The sequence below is a fragment of the Zingiber officinale genome, chromosome 6B, assembly GCF_018446385.1.
Source record: "Zingiber officinale cultivar Zhangliang chromosome 6B, Zo_v1.1, whole genome shotgun sequence".
In the NCBI taxonomy this organism is placed as follows: Eukaryota; Viridiplantae; Streptophyta; class Magnoliopsida; order Zingiberales; family Zingiberaceae; genus Zingiber; species Zingiber officinale.
Window position 1 is genome coordinate 10,579,823 of NC_055996.1, and position 18,388 is coordinate 10,598,210.

The 18,388-nt window shown below is 34.7% G+C and overlaps 1 pseudogene; it reads right to left on the minus strand.

Moving 5' to 3' along the window:
* Positions 1 to 824: 824 nt before the first annotated feature.
* Positions 825 to 3,112, minus strand: LOC121990752 (annotated as a pseudogene).
* Between the last annotated feature and the right edge of the window lie 15,276 nt (positions 3,113 to 18,388).

Genomic DNA, 18,388 nt, shown 5'->3' on the forward strand with positions numbered 1-18,388 from the left:
TATATATATACCTATTGCATCGTGATCGTTTTGTGAATAATATCAGAACTGGAATGGTAGAGCATGCAATAATGGTCAAGACCGTTCCAATGTGGAACCGCCACATCAGCGGCCCCCCTAGAGCCGGTCCCACGGATATGGAGGGAGGTAAATGCAGGTACACAGGTGGAAAGTGCATGGCGGAGACGTTAACCCCAAGCAGTGACACCCCGGGGATCGACCCCTGGACCTTTCAGCCACAGAACCATGCACTCCCCATCTGTGCTACGCCCTGGGGACTGGTCAAGACCGTTCCAATAAACCATGCACTCGTTGATTAGATGGGGGAGAGGAAATTTGAAGTGATGCTAAAAACACCCCTCCCCCCTCATCCAGCTACATAAATAGAAATAACTCATGACGATTTTGTCGACACGATATTGTCATATTGGTCGATATAAGCACAACCCTAGGTATGTGGCACACCAATCCTAAGAAAAATTAGACTCTGAGCAAAATTATAGATTTGACCATTTAAACCCTCCCTCTTGTATGAATTTGAAAAGTCAAATATATATTAAAAAACTAATTACATATCCTAATCAAAGTAAATCAAAATATGTATACTAAGAAACCACACTAAAGAACATTTTAAATAATTTCTCAAAATAATTTATTCAACAATGCATTCTTCTTTTAGAAAGTCATCAATTATATCATTGTGAGATACTCTCCTATATGTCTTTTCTTTTTCTACGTAAAAGATCATTAAGTTATTCAATCTCTCTTAATTCAGTGTAGTTTTCAAATAAGATTTTAATAATTTTAATTTTAAAAAGTTCCTTTTAGCTAATACTATAGTCATAAGAATAGTCATTAACATTTGATAGGCAAACACGACTACAGGAAAAACATCTATTTAAATACAAACTCTAAAATTTTAATGGTCCTAAATTTATGCAGGTGTTTTTTTTCACATTTCGAAGAAATAGGATTTTCAGTCGACGAAAAGTTATATTTGTTGGTATAGGGAGCACCAGACGATCGAATCTGTGCTTTAATAAAGACAAAAGAGTTAAAAGTTAAGTTGCCTTGTGATCTAACAAGTATAACTGACTTTGTAGGAAAATCCTAAATGATATTAGGCAAAAGAAAAATCCTAGTTGACGGTAGGCAGGTGGAAAATCTTAACTATGGTTAGACAATGAAGTCCTGATTCGGGGGACTAATAAAGTCTTGGTAGATTGAGAACGTTGGGCGAAATCCTAGAGTCGAGGACGCTAAGTAAAAATCCTGGAGGTTATGGACACAAGGTGGAAGAGTAGATGGGTCGGGGATCGGATGTCTAGCATGAAGTCCTAACGTCTCAGACTCTGAGCAAAAATCCAGACGGTCTAGAGGACCGATCTGACAAAAGGTAATTTCTCATGAGAGAAGTAGGTGATGATACATTCCCCGAAGAAGGAACAGTAGACGTTTGTCAAACTTAGAATTTTAACGAAACTCAAAGTTAGCACCAAACAATCTAGAGGTTGTCCAATTCATATTTTATATATTATTTATTACTTGTACCAAATCTTTTTTAAAGGAAAACATATTTGGGCTAACTTTTTTTTTCTTATAGGGAAATAAGGTTGGAAAAAATAGTGGTCCGGACACCTGGGAGAACTCCGGACGCCCAAAGTCAAGCCCAAAGCAAGAGTCAACTTAGAAACTCTTCCTACAAGAAGAACACTCTCTGTTTCTTCCGGGATCTGGTTCAGAAGCACTGCCGTTGCTAAGCTAATTACGTCAACTATTTTTACCTTCAGCATGGGATTCCTTTTAACATAAAGCCTACCATATCCATTCAGTTCATCATCCTGGAATCATGATTTAATTTGCAGTACAGCTTTAATTCGCTACATTGCAAGTTGAATTAAACTAAACAAATGTGATTTGCTAAGAGAGGATTTAGACATAATTACTTGGTTTAGCAGACCTAAACTTATAACTCTGGCGCCCATCTTATCTGCTTCCAATATAGAATTTTCAATCATGTCATTTATTTTCTCTTTTCCAATGGCTGATAAATACGGGAAGCAAACAAATGACTTGTGTCAGAAATAGAATCGACATACAAAATGAGATGCAATTGGGAATTCTTATTTGGAAGGTGAATCTCGGCACTAGCCATGTCTCCGTATGCTGTAACGATCCGGTCCCTTGGCTCCTTGGACAGCTCAATTGGTGATTCATTTGGCGGTCTCTTGATGGTCTCTTGGGCGGTCCAACTGACGGCTCAAATCGACGACCCCTTATGTCATCGACCGACGACTTTCGGTCGTGTCGTTACTCACTAGGTCTTCCCACCCCATGGTCAGTGGATTTTTGCCTTCCCCAGAATTCGAACTCTAGACCTCCAGAATAAGTATTAGAGTTTATGAATAATGATAACCAAGTGAACGGTTGACGACATAAGGAGTCGTCAGATGACCGTCAGTTGAACCGCCCAAGGGGTCGAAGAGTCGGATCGTTATATATGCAGTTTCTTTAAGTTATTCCTCCCTACGGTGAGGGTAGTCCCAAATATCGAAGCTACAAGCACCAATGCGTATGAGAAGGGGAACAGAATACACAAGTAGAACTGGTTGCTGTATGGCTTAGAAGCTACTGAGGCAAAGCCAGTTCGTGAATGGTACACGGATTGCAGAGTGGTCAAATGGGTCAGATGAACAGCATCGACAATTTCGTCCTTTTTTATCATGGACTTTTCATGTAACTCTTCCGAAGACTCCTCCATTGTCCCATATATGTAGTCATATATGGGCTGTGGGCATGAACAAAGAGTAGTTAGTTCGAAATTTGGTGTGATGAAGGGAGTGAAACCTGCAGAAGCCAATAATTCACTTAAACCCCACTGAGCTAGCATTAGTATATATATACTACTATATACTTACGAGGGAGTGTACATGAAGTACTTCAGAGGGGGAAAGGCATTGAACAACCACTTCGGCACCATCTCAAAGTTGCAGTGCCCTATGTAGTTCATGAAATCGATATAAATGAAATACCCAAATCCTGCTGCCAAGGAAGCTGTTCCAGTTGAAACCAGGGCTACTAAAGGGGTGAAGAGCAGGAAGTAAACTAGCATTTTAGCAAACGGATGGATCACAGCTACAACAACTAACATATTTAGGACATTTAGCTTATAGAAGCTCTTAGTATATTACCGGCTGAGTGAAGGACGAATGAGCACCAATGGATACCTGTACCCGCTTGGTCAAGCAAAGGCCGACCGAACGTAAAGACATTTAGCCTTATGAAAACTCTTAGTATATTACCGGTTGAGTGGGCACCAATGAGTGCCTGCACGCGCTCGGTCAGGCAAAGCCCGACCGAGCGTAGAAACATTTAGTCTTATAGAAGCTTTTAGTATATTACCAGCCGAATGAAGACCGAGTGAGTACCAATGAGTGTCTGCACGCGTTTGGTCAGGCAAAACCCGATCAAGCGTAAAGACATTTAGCCTTATGAAAACTCTTAGTATATTACCGATCGAGTAAAAGTCGACTGAACACCAATGAGTGTCTGCACACGCTTGGTCAGGCAAAGTCTGATCGAGCATAAAGACATTTAGCCGTATAGAAACTCTTAGTATATTACCGTCCGAGTGAAGGCCGAGTGAGCATCGATGTGTCTTCACACGCTCGGTCAGACAAAGTCTAACCGAGCGTAAAGGCATTAGCCTTATGGAAACTCTTAGTATATTATCGGCCGAGGGAAGGTTGAGCAGGCACCAATGTGTGCCTGCACGCGCTCAGGCAAATCCCGACCGAGCGTAAAAGTACTTAACTTTATAGCAGCTTATGGTATATTACCGGTTGACAACTTATGGTAAGTATGCGTTCGGCTGGATAAAGTCTGACCGAGTATAGGGGCACTCAGCCTCCTAAAGTTCATAAACATTCTCGGTCGAAACATACTTAGCAGAAGGTATTCTCAATATATATACGACCGACTTGAATGATCGATCGAAATCTCTTTAACAGAAGTATATGAGTATGACAACCCAACAAACTTGGCTGGAAATATCTTCTAAAAGTTTCTTCAGTTATAATGACGTGTTCATATGTATATCTCATCATAAATATGAGTCACAAACGACAAAAGAGGTACATCTGGGGTAAAAAAATATTACTGCACGAAGCTCGAGAGATGACTTCATCTCTTAACAAACCTTAACGAACAGGGGACTATTTCATGACTACGGAGGTCACATGAGGTAATATAAAAAGGGGAATCCTCTCCGTTGGCAAGGTACGCAAGTTCTAGCATCTAAACTCTATTTCAAAGTACTTCAGTTGTTGTTCTTCTTTTTCTTCTTCTTCTTCCACCCTTGAGAGAGAAACTAACTTGAGCGTCAGAGGGCCTAGCCACAGATCCCCAACCCGATATTAGGTCATTAACGCTTTGTTGGTTTGTGTCGCTGTGCGCCGGATCATGGAGAGGTTCTTGTAGGTCCCCAAGAGGCTATCTTCATCAAGGATCGTTGTTCACCAGAGCCAGCGCACCACTTCACAGATTTCAGACAGGATCATGTATTATCTAGATTGTGTTTGCTTTTCTATCCACAAAACTATTTATTTGTATAAGTTTATTTGTGTTTGTGATATATGAATTGTTATGATGTAGGAATTGTTAGAATTGCGTTTGTTTGTATGTATGGATTGTTAGAATGTGTAAAATGTAATTGCATGTATAAATTATAAAATATGATGTTTGTATGTATGAAATGTCATCACTTGTGATGATTTTATATAAATATGTAAATTATAAATAGGGTAGATCCTGAATACAAAATAGTCATTTTAAATTTTTTTTACCAATGAGTGTTTCGGTCAGTATTCTGTGTTCTGTATTGTTATTATTTGTTGATATTTTCAGACGAAAACTACTATTTCAATCGATAATTAATGATGGAATAGTGATTGTTGTTGGTAATTACTGATATTATAGTGATTTTCGTCAGTAATTGCCGATAAAAATAGAAGTTTCCATCAGTATATCCGTTTATTGAGTACCGAAGAAAATACTATTTCCATAAATAATTATCAATGGAATGCTCTGTTTCCATCGATAATTACCAACAACATGCATTGTTTCCATCGGTAAATGTTGGTTGTTCAAACGCTGGGAATAATATTTTCGGCAGTGTATACCGATAGAGACACTGTTTTCGTCAGCAAATATTTTTAGAATTTATCAAGGGAATGCATTGTTTCCGTCAGTAAATGTTGGTTGTTCAAACGCCGAGAATAGTATTTTCGGCAGTGTATACGATGGAGACACTATTTTCGTCGACAAATATTTTTAGAATTTACTGACGGAATATCGGAAATTTTATTAACGATAGTTTAAATTTCGCCGGAAAAGCCATTTCTGACAAATCATCTCCCGATAAATGATTTTCCGTCAAAACTCTATCGATGACTTAATATACTGACGAAATTCTGCGGGAAAATTCTGTCGGTAAACCAAAATATTTTTGTAGTGAATGATGAATGCCCATTTGATTTTTTTTTTCCCAAATATATTTGAAAATAAATAAAAAATTATCAGTAACAGAATGAGTACAGTTTTTACTTGAATAAATAATATAATAATAAATTTTAGAAGAAAAAAATTGATACTAAAATCAAAAATATTTACTGAATAAAGCCATCAAATTATAATAATCCAAAATACTTAATACGACAATTTATCAAAGAGTGTATGTAGATTTCTAAATTTACTAAAAGGTACATACTATTTTGATATTTATCAAAGGAAGTATCTTTTTAAATAGTAGGGATTCTCTGGTTCACAAATTATGGACTAGGGGATGGTCCATTACATAAGGACCCTTGATTTGGATAGACTCCACCTTTAAATATGTGGGGTCCATCCAAATCAAGGGTCTAAAAAAGTGGACCATCCTTTGATCCGCAATTTGCGGACCAGAGGATCCATCCTCCTTTTTAAGTGCATGCCCAATTTTATCCTTCTAACAAATCTATTTTTTTTTCTTTTCTTTGATATTTCTCACACTCTTTTTTATTTCTCTGTCCTATGAATGCAGCCAATCTTATTTTTCCTCTCCTCTCTTCTCTTTCCTCTCTTTTTTTGCATGTATACATACATAACATAGGCCTAATATGCAAATCATATTAGACCTATGATGTTTAGAGTTTAGTTGATTTTTTGATAATATTTTAATACATTTGGAGAAGTCGACATAATTAATAGATAACATATTTGAACTTTTTGCAATTTTAAAAATCGACAGAAACTGATCCATTATTTATTTTGACTTCTACGGAGGTATAAAAATATAATAAGGATTAAGTGGCAAAAATCCTCATGGGTGGGCCTGATATAAATCATATCAAGCCCATGTTGGACCTAATATGAAATCATATAAGACTCATTCATATTAGGTATAATGTGGAGGGTTTTTTTTGTCAAATATTTCTTATTATATTTTAACATTTTCTAGAAGCCAAAATAAATAATGGATATCATATTTAAACTCCTTGCAACTTCAGAAAACCTACGATTAAAGGTGAAAATCGCCATATGTTGGATCTGATATGAATCACATCAAGTCCAACATGGGACTGATATTGTAACGACCCAAGTTTTTTTTTTAAACATATGTATAATGCATAACCTGCGGCCTCACTTCTCATACTTCCATAATGGTTCCTTACTTCAAATAGAATTACATAGACGATTCAAAAGAAAACATAACTACATGCGAAATTAATCTAGAAGGCCTTCGGATTGTACTGCCCTTGTTCTGAGCTGGCTCACTAGTCAATGCCTCCTATCCTATTCATCTCATTGTCTGAAAAAAAAAGATATAAACTGTGAGTCGAGAGACTCAGCATGTTCAAAACAATGTTATGCATTAGTTAACATCTATAATCTAGCGTACCAAGGGAAACCACATCAACGGTAACTTAGGTCTTACTTACTGGCACATCATGGACATGAGCATAGACGTCTACTTAGGCATACAAGCATAAACATAAGCATAAGCATGTGCGTAAGCTAAGTATAAAATAGACACAACCGGGAGCATGTATATAAACATAGACATAAGCATACTAGCTAGCATAAACGTACATACTAAGGATGAACAGAAACATAAGCATAAACATGTAATTAAACTAAGCATGAAATAGATATAATCATGAGCATGTATATAAACATAGGCATAAGTATATTAGCTGGCATAAACGTACATACTATGGGTGAACATAAGCATAAATATATAATTAAACTAAGCATGAAATAGATATAATCATGAGCATGTATATAAACATAGGCATAAGCATACTAGCTAGCATAAACGTACATACTATGGGTGAATATAAGCATAAACATGTAATTAAACTAAGCATGAAATAGATATAATCATGAGCATGTATATAAGCATAGGCATAAGCATACTAGCTAGCATAAACGTACATACTATGGGTGAACATAAGCATAAACATGTAATTAAACTAAGCATGAAATAGATATAATCATGAGCATGTATATAAACATAGGCATAAGCATACTAGCTGGCATAAACGTACATACTATGGATGAACAGAAGCATTAGCATGTAAATAAGCTAAACATGGAAAAGATCATAATCACATAGAGTTAGTGAGCTCCCGGGCTAATGACACCGGTCACACTCTACCACATAAGATTGGCGAGCTCCCGGGCTAAGGACACCGGTCACACTCGACCACATAAATTTTGGTGAGCTCCCGGGCTATGAACACCGGTCACACTCGACCACATAAATTTTGGTGAGCTCCCGGGCTATGGACACCGGTCACACTCTACCACATAAGATTGGCGAGCTCCCGGGCTAAGGACACCGGTCACACTCGCCCACATAGATTTGGTGAGCTCCCCAGGCTTAGGTCCCCAGTTCATAGCTTAACCCATAATAAGATTTGATAAGCTCCCCAGGCTTAGGTCCCCGGATCATAACTTGGTAAGTTCCTCGGGCTTAGGTCCCCGGATCATAACTTGATAAGCTCCCCGGGCTTAGGTCCCCGGATCATAACATGATAAGTTCCCCGGGCTTAGGTCCCCGGATCATAACTTAATACACTTGAACATGCATAAGCGTAGCCATGTTTACTACTCAAGCATGAAACATAAATATATTTTTGTACATAAACATAAACAAGTTCATTTCATGAGCACTTAATTATCATGATGGGAAGAAAACATAAGCCTAACCACAAACCTACTAGAGCAAATTCCAAAAAAAGAACATACACTTAAACATCATCATGAGCATAGACATGAACATAATCTTAAATATGATCCTGAGCATAAACGTGGTCATGAACCTAAAACATGGTTATCCATATTCAGTATTCCTTTACATGAAAAATTGATTACCTACACTCGGACAGATAGGTATGTGTGGTGTTATTGTACCACAAAATCCCTAGCATGCGAACCTAATAAAATAAGGCTGAACTTAACCCACACATGAGCATAAATTATCCAGCGTTAAGTTGTGTTTCCTATTGATTATTCCTATGGCTCATACTTGCATGCATTGCATGAAATATTCCCTAAGCCTCATACTTGCATGCATGTAATAAATTATCTACCATTAAATTTTGTCGCTCATTATATATTTCCTAATTGATATAATGGAATAATTATTTCCTTATTATCATATGTACTAAGGGGACTTATAAGGGTAATTGACATATGGAATAAAAGTCTAAATCCATGAACAAGAATAAACGGGTGTTGCCTCTCTAGTGTTGGAGTCCAAATGTAATCCGCAGCTTTACTATATATGCTAATATAATTGATCTAAATTTTATATCATGAATGAAATGACATTCGTGGAGGCTAAGAAATTTCTGGCTACGGGTGGAATCCAAACCAACAGGGGAAATCAAGTAAAAGAGACCCAAATTAATTTCACTGTTAGTCATGCACAAAAGTAATCAAAGGGAAATCGAGCAAGCAAACTCCAGAATAAAAAAAATAAATAAATGATGTAATAAAAGGTTGATACGTGGAACACACTTTTGCACATAACATATTATTCCCGTAATCAATTGATGCCTATTGCAAGGTTTAGAACGTGCTTAACTTCATAACTTCTTAGACACCATCCGATTTATCATATAATATCTAAGGTCGTCAAACATAATTGATTTCACAACATATTGAAACTTATAATCAGAAACCCATATTATTCATGAAGTTATTTTATTTTATGCGTAATGAACCAAGAACCGAATCTAGCATATACTATAAAGTAATCCTAAGAATGTTTATAATAATAGCATCTTAAGCCTAAAAATCGAATCCGTATGTGGCATCTAATATTATTAGGATAAGAAAGAAGGAGAAATAAAACTGTATCTAGCCAAATCCAAGTTTAACAAGTCTACTAAGGAATCTTACATCCATAGTTTATAGGAACCAATGAATTCATAAGATGAGAAGAACATGCACAACCTTCCTAAAGTGAGAACATGATAGGCAACCGTTACAATTTAGTGAAGGAACTACCCTCCTCAAGAGATCTGTAATACTCCATCTACGCAAACCTTTAAAACTTAAGAAGAGTACTTAAACATACCTCAACCTATGGTACCCGAAGTTCACCAACCATAGAAACTAACTAAAGCATTACAAGTTAGGGAATATGCCTTCAAGTATTTAGCTCTTAAATCCTTGTCTTCCGTTGAAGCTCTAACACCGGTGGAGAAACAAAAAGGGGTAGGAAACCTTCTTAGGGCCGGTGGCAACATCCCAGGTGAGGCTTTTGAGGGTAAGGTTTAAATAGAAGTGAGAGCTTAGGACCTTATCTTCCTTCTTATAAGCTAAGTCATTAATTACATTAATTTTATACATATTTATATCCATATACTAATTTCATATTTATATATATATGATAATATATTTAATTCATATTATAGTTTCTTAATACTAAGTCATTAATTTGATTTTTGAATCAAATTATATATTTCAATATACTAATTTCATATATATAAATATCCATGTATATATCACATATACATGGTAATATATTTAATTTATATATAGTTTCTTAATAATCTTTAATTTGATATTGAATAAAATTATATATTTCCATATATATATATATATATATATAAACGTATACATAATAATTAAATATTATAGTTTTCTAAATATACATGTTTCATTAAATTTATTTAATATATATATATATAATATTATTATTTATATTAGTCATTAATTTGATATTGAATCAAATCTCCTATACATATTCATATCTTCAATTAAAATCTCCTATATGTATCTTATAATTTTCCTATTTCCATTATTTATACTATATACTTTATATTTCCTATATATATCCATGGTTATATAGATTTTCATATAAAAATAAGTCGTCAATTTAATATAATTTATATAGATATCCATATATATAATATAGATATACAATTCATATATTATATGATTAAAATTTCTTAATCATTATTTACACTATATTTGTTACACGTTACCTACATAATATATTAATCTTATATCTATATATATATTTATTCTTATTTAAATTATAGGGTTTATATTATATATATTCTATATACAATACACACTACATAACATTTTAGTCTTGTATTCCTTTTTTTTATTCTTGTTTAATTATATATTCTATATTATATTTAATATATCCTATTATTTTCTTAATTTGATTAATCCAAATTTCATAATTAAAAGTTAACTTGATTAATCCTAACTAACTCATCTATTTATAATTCTTAATAAAATATGAATCCTAATTAAATTCTAATTACTCAAATAAATATCATTAATTAAATAATTTCAAAATCAAATTAAATTACAATTAATCCAATAAATCTCCTTAATTAGTTAAATTCAAATTCTAATTAAATTATAATTTGACCCAATAAATCCCATTAATTAATTAAGTGGTTTCAGACACTACAGATATGATTCCATATGAGGTCCAACGTGGACCTAATAAATTTCAAAAGTGATAATACAAGAAAACTTATGATTAAAGGTTTTAGTTTTGAAGATGACAGACTTATGCATGGAAATTGGGCAAAGGAACCTACAGTTGGTACCATTCTTCTGTTCTCCAAGATCCTTGCATTGTGTGCAATTCCTGAACCAAATGAGAAAATTGATAGCTTTACTTATGAAGCAGAATCACCAAATGAAGCAGCATTTCTTGTTGCTGCCACGGAATTTGGCTTTGAGTTTTGTAAGAAGACTCAATATGCTGTATTCATTAGGGAGAAATATTCATCTTTTGAAGATCTTATTGAGAGGTAACAATTCAGTTTGCATGTGTTTAATTAGCATGTGTTCTTTTTTTATGAAGATCTTGACAACTTAATATTTTATTCTGATGTAGGGAGTTCAAGAGTTTCAATCTGTTGGAATTCAACAACAAAAGGAAGAGAATGCCTATAATTGTGCATGATCAAGGCCGACCGTGACTTTTAGGGTCCCTTGGCGAAAAGAGAAAAGGGATCTCTATAGGAAAAAAAATTATTAACGTACAATTTGAATAAAGTTTAATAGAAAACTTGAAAATCAATATATTTCATTTAAAATATGATAAACTCTATATAAAATATATATTTCTCAAGATTCTTTAAAAAGTGCAACACCATATAAAATATATTTCCAAGTTTCTCCAAAAAGTGCAATACCTACAAATAAAAAAAAAGAGTATAAAATAATCATTGAAAAAATCTAGATCTTTAGCATTTTGAGAAGCAAAATTAAGAATAAGTTCTTCAAAAATCAAGTTTTTCTAATTCTTAATTTTTGATGCATAAAATTGTCAAGTCATTTACATTCAAATCATTATCATTATTTTCTCTCAATTCTTCGTGTTCATTTGTTGCATGATTATGATCATCGTTTTCTTTCAATTCTTCCCACACATTAATTACATGATCATTTAGTTCTTCTTGATTACTCGATTGCTGCTCATTTAGTTCTTCTTGACTTTCTTCTTATAATTCATCAACTTAATCTTCAATTAAAGAGTCAACTTTAAAAAATTTATGAAAAATACCTTTGTCAGTTTTAATAATCTGTTCCACTCTTTTTTTTATGACTCCCAGATTAATATTTCTTTGGAAATATGTTTGTACTACAAATTTCAAATGTAAAAATAAAATACACAAAACTAGCAACAAAGCTAGCAACGAAACAAACACAAGCAGTGAAAAAAATAGTGATAGAGCAATAAAGTCTATTTTATGCTTGAAACAATCGATATAATCCCGTCTATAATAATTAAAATTTGGATGATTTATTTTAACTCTTTCAAATTTACAAGAAAAATCACAAAATATTGGACTCCAATACAATATTAAAAATTAATATTGAATATTGATAATAAGAAAAAATATAGATAAGTAGGTAACTTACATTGTAAGTTTATATAGTGATGAAACTAAAATTTCAATTGGAGAATAGACTTTTTGATTTAATTAGAAGAGATTCAAAGGAGAAGAAGGGAGAAAATTAACATTCATGATTCAAACTTTACTCTTCAGAGTATTCCGACTTCTGTAAATGAATTAATGAAGAAAGAGTTGTACAAGGAATAAAATCTTGGAAAGGAAAAAAAGATAGTTTACATTCCTTCTTTTTTTGTCTTTCCTTTATTTTTTAGATTTTTTAATGGAAAATTATTTTTTTGGGGCCTTTATTAAAACAATCCAACAATATATATATATATTTTTGGACCTTTAATAAAATAATCTAATACAATATATATTTTTGGACCTTTATTGAAATAATCTAACAATATATATATTTTTAGACCTTTATTAAAATAATCTAATAATTTTTTTTTTAGATTTTTATTAAAACAATCTAATTATATATAATATATATTGTATATGTATATCAAATTTGGGGGCCCATAAAAATCGGGGGCCTAGACCGTCACCCCCGGTGACATGCCTTAGGGCTGACCCTGCGTGATGCAAGTGGAAAAATTTTTCTTCTTTGCAAAGGTGCTGATAGATATGTCTAACTTTTATGCAAAGGATTTTTTTATCTAACTGGAGTTGTAGTTTGTGTGAATTGTCTTAATTGTTACTGAGATTTTTTTTTAAAAAAAATATTTTTCTATAGCAACATAATATTTTGGCTTCTATAAGGTCTTAAAATTTAATAAGGAAGAATCGATAAAAATCTCCATACATGGGCCCAATACATATCAGGTCGGATTTTTACCAATTATTTCTTATTATATTTTAACATCTTATATAAGCTAAAATTAATAATGAATAGCATATTTAAAGTCCTTGCAACATCAGAAATCCACACGAACTAAAATGAATAAAATCGGAGCTCTCTAGGTCCATTAGTGGATTTCGGTCAAAATCCACTGATGAACATAGAGAGCTCCAATTACACCTGATCCGGTGGTAAGGCCGGGCCCACTCAGCAGAAGGGTCAATGACACGATGGTGGTCAAAGTCAAGACGGTCAACACCCCAATAGCCAACGTCCGATTGGAAGTAAGAGAACCCGATCGGATATCAATACAGCTCGGCTCCAGACCGAGCCTCCGACACTCAGAAGATCAAGTATCAACGAATCCAGATGCTCTCCCGAGCTTCCGACGCTCTCCCGCTCGGCCCAAGGGCAAGGTCGCCCGGATGAATGAGGGCAGCCCGAGCGACTCTCCCGCTCGGCCCTAGGAGGGACAGCCATCCGAATGGACGAGGATCGACCGAGTGGCTCTCCTGCCCGACCTAGAATAGGGATGACAATGGGGCGGGGTGGGGGGTGCCGGGTTTGTCATTCCCATCCCCGCTCCGTTCTCATTTTTTTTGGTTCGGGGATTCCCCAAACCCGAACCTACGGGGATCAAATCTCCATCCCCGCCTCATTCCTAAATTTAATTTATATTATTATTATTATTATTTAATAATTATTATTAATGATAATATTAATATTAATATCAATATTAATAATATTATTATTAATAATATTTTCAAACATTTTAATATTAATATTAACACTATTATTAATACTTTTTTTAAAAAAAATCATATTATTATTTATTAATATTAATAATAATAATATTCGAGGAGTGTTCGGGGATGGGGATAGTATTCTCATACCCGCCCCGAACCCACCCCATCCCCGAAAAATCGGGGATCCCCATCCTCATTTCAGGTTTTCCCCGCGGGGCCCCAAACCCGTGGGGAAAATTGTCATCCCTACCTAGAAATAGACAAAGGGTGTAGATGGTGATATCCTTTTAGGAACCAGTGCCACCGACAAGCGGCATGGTTGACGGCATGGTCAGGTAGAGGATCATCAGACGGAAGCTTCCATTGTCTTGTCAGGGATATGTTCGGGTTGTTAAGATATGATGTCAGAGACGCTTTTCTGACACATCTTTTTAGGGTATGCTTTGAGAAGTGTGCATACCTCGAGAAGCATGCACGCGCTCTCCGGGAGTCCTATATAAGGACCCCCAAGCTTTGACAGAGGGAAAAGGATCTCTAGGTTTTGTACAGTGGAACCTCTAGGAATTCACTTGTTTGTAAGTTATCCTAGAGAAATGAAAGTAGGTTTATAGTTTTAAAAATCAGAAGGTCATTGTTAGCATCAATGATCGATTTTTAGAAAAGGACTATGTAATAATCCACAAGCCCATTAGCAAATTTGTTCTTAAAGAAATTATAAAGGACATGTCTAATCTAGTACCAACTGTACTGTTAGAGTGTATACTAAAAGCCTAGCTTTTGGTATAAACATTTATCTAGAAATAAGAATCACATTGGTCAAATATCTACATTTATGATAAATGTAGTTGTTCAATTAATTTATATTGTAGATAACATGATGTGTGGTGTCACACACAGAGGATCATGTTATCAGTACCTTATAAATTATAAACAGTAGCTCACGACCATAATGGAAAGGAACAAACCATTGGAAGGTCGTAGTGTAATTAGGTATTAGTTTATCTTAACTATATAATTACACTAGTACACTTAGAGTGTATTGAGTAGGACCATTAGAGGTCGTTTCTTTTATACTGACTTTATAAAGAAACAAAGACCTCAGTTATTATGGAAGTGTGTGCTCTTAACTCTAATATAATAACAAGCACATATATTTGATATTTATTTCTTTAATTTATCAATGGGCGAGATTTAGTTCGATGAATCAATAAGCCCGATAAGTTGGAAAATGATATCACTTATAGTGTGTGTTGTTGACTATAGAAGGAAACTGTGTCCTAGTGATCTAGGTTGAGAATGTCCCCAAGAGGAGCTCATAAGGATTGTCATGTTAAACCCTGCAGGTGGACTTAGTCCGACATGACGATGAAGTTGAGTGGTACTACTCTTGGAGCTAGATATTAATTAAGTGAGTTGTCAGTAACTTACTTAATTAGTAGACATTTGTTATCTTAAACACAGAGAGACTAACACACTCATAATAAGAAGGAGCCCAAAATGTAATTTGGGATTGGTGCGGTAGTTCAATAATAGTTCTTTAGTGGAATGAATTATTATTGATGAAATTTAGTTGTGTGTTCGGGGCGAACACGGGATGCTTAATTTCATCGGGAGACCAAAACCAATTCCTCCTCTCGGTCCCTATCGTAGCCTCTAGTATATAGAGATTTATACCCACCGCATACCCACCTTCTTACCCATCCAATGGGGCCGGCCAAGCTAGCTTGGAACCCAAGCTAGGGCCGGCCAAGACCAAGTGGATGAGCCATGTAGGTGGCCGGCCAAAGCTTGGGTCCCAAGTTTAGGTGGCCGACCACTAGAATATTTAAAAGGATTTTTATTAAAATTATTTCTTATGTGGATATCATGATTTTAAAAGAGAGTTTAAAAATTAAAAATTTCCTTTTATAGCTTTCTACAAAAGATTAAGAGAAGAGATTAATCTCTTTCCTTATTTGTAGTTTAAAAGGATAGTTTTAATTTTTGGTAAAAACTTTCCTTATTTGTAAATCATCTACATGTTTAAAAGAGAGTTTAAAATTTGAAATCTTTCCTTATTTGTTGATTAAAGGAGGATTTTAAATTTTAAGAAAACTTTCCTTTTTAACCATGTTCATGATTTAAAAGAAAGTTTAAAAATTAATAATTCTCTTTTATTAGTTTCTACAAAAGATTGAGAAAAGATTTGATATCTTTCCTTATTTGTAGATTAAAAGAGATTTTAATTTTTAGATAACTTTCTTTTTATCCACATGTTTAAAAGAAAGATTTTAATTTATTAAATTTTCTTTTTATAAACCAATCATGAAGGGATTAAATTATTGGAGAAATTTTATAAATTTCTGGAGACAAATTAGGAAGTTTTAATTAATTAAAACTCTCCTTGTTTGTAGCTTTGGTGTGGCCGGCCAAATAGAATTGAGAAAGAAAATTGTTTTTAATTAAATAATTTTTCCTTTTCAATGGAAAAAAGAATTAAGAAAATTTTTATTAAATTTTCCTTATTCGCCAGGATCAAGGATTATAAAAGAGGGGGTAGAGGAGGCTTCAAAGCTAACGACTCTATTCTATTTTTCTTTCTCTTTTCCTTGGTGTTGTGGCCGGCCAACCTCTCTTCCTCTCTTCCTCTTGGTGGTGGCCGAACCTTCTCTATTGGCTTGGAGCTCTTGTGGTGGCCGGATACTACTTGGAGAAGAAGAAGAAGGAGGAGAGAAAGCTTGTATCCCTTGGAGCTTGGTTGGTGTTTTGTTCTTCGTCCTTGGTGAAGCTTCTTTGTGTTGGCCGAACCTAGCTAGGAGGAGAAGAAGGTGCTTGGTGGTTTCTCATCTCGGAAGATCGTTGCCCACACAACGTCCGAGGTTAGAAGAGGAATACGGTAGAAGATCAAGAGGTCTTTCTAGAAGGTATAACTAGTAATTTTTCTTTCCGCATCATGCTAGTTATTTATGGAAATAATACCAAATACAAGAGGCTTACGATTCTAGTATTTCGAATATGTTTTTCGAAGTTGTGTTCTTTTGTTTTATTTTTCCTTGTGATTTGATTGTTCTTTTCGGTTAACCTAAAGTTATTTTAGGAAATTAAATATTAGATTTCTATAAAAGGTTTTGTCTAGTCGGTGGTGGTTGCTCCCATATCCAAGAAGGCCATGTGCCTCGCCACGTCAGTACTGGGAACCAATTATGGAAATTAATATTTAATGGAATTAATAACTTAAGGTGATTTGGGTCGAACGTGTTAAGTTCCGCAGGAGATCCAAGTCAAAACCTAAAAGAACAAATAGATTAAGTTTTGGATCAAACGTATTAAGTTCCGCAGGCGATCCAAAATTTAATTTAAAAAAACACATGGTAGCTAGGAAAAGGTTCAGACCTTTGTACAAAATTTTTGTACAGTGGAACCTCTAGGTTTTCCGAGTAGCAACCAACATGTACAAGATGAAATATCACAAGAAACTACAACACGTATCACAATTGATACATAATTATAGACAGTACATCATCATAGTGGGAGGGTTGTCAAACAACCAAAAGGATTCATGTTTTGGGAAAGTTTTTGGACTTGATCCCAAATGAACATTGTTGGTTGCTACTCGGAAAACCTATAGGTTCCACTGTAAAAAAATTTTGTACAAAGGTCTGAACCTTTTCCTAGCTACCATGTGTTCTTTTAAATTAAATTTTGGATCGCCTGCGGAACTTAACACGTTTGATCCAAAACTTAATCTATTTGTTCTTTTAGGTTTTGACTTGGATCTCCTGCGGAACTTAACACGTTCGACCCAAGTCACCTTAAGTTATTAATTCCATTAAATATTAATTTCCATAAAAGGTTCCCAGTACTGACGTGGCGAGGCACATGACCTTCTTGGATATGGGAGCAACCACCACCGACTAGACAAAACCTTTAATAGAAAGCCAATATTTAATTTCCTAAAATAACTTTAGGTTAACCAAAAGGAACAATCAAATCACAAGGAAAAGAAAGAAACAAAAGAACACAACTTCGAAAAACATATTCGAAATTCTAGAACGTAAGCCTCTTGTATTTGGTATTATTTCCATAAATAACTAGCATGATGCGGAAATAGAAATTACTAGTTATACCTTGTAGAAAAACCTCTTGATCTTCTACCGTATTCCTCTTCTAACCTCGGACGTGTGGGCAACGATCTTCCGAGACGAGAAACCACCAATCACCTTCTTCTCCTCCTAGCTAGGTTCGCCAACAAAGAGGAAGCTTCACCAAGGAAGAAAACAAAATACTAACCAAGCTCCAAGAGATGCTAGCTTTCTCCTTCTTCTTCTTCTCCGAGTAGTATCCGGCCACCACAAGAGCTCCAATAGAAGGGTAGGGTTCGGCCACCACAAGAGGAA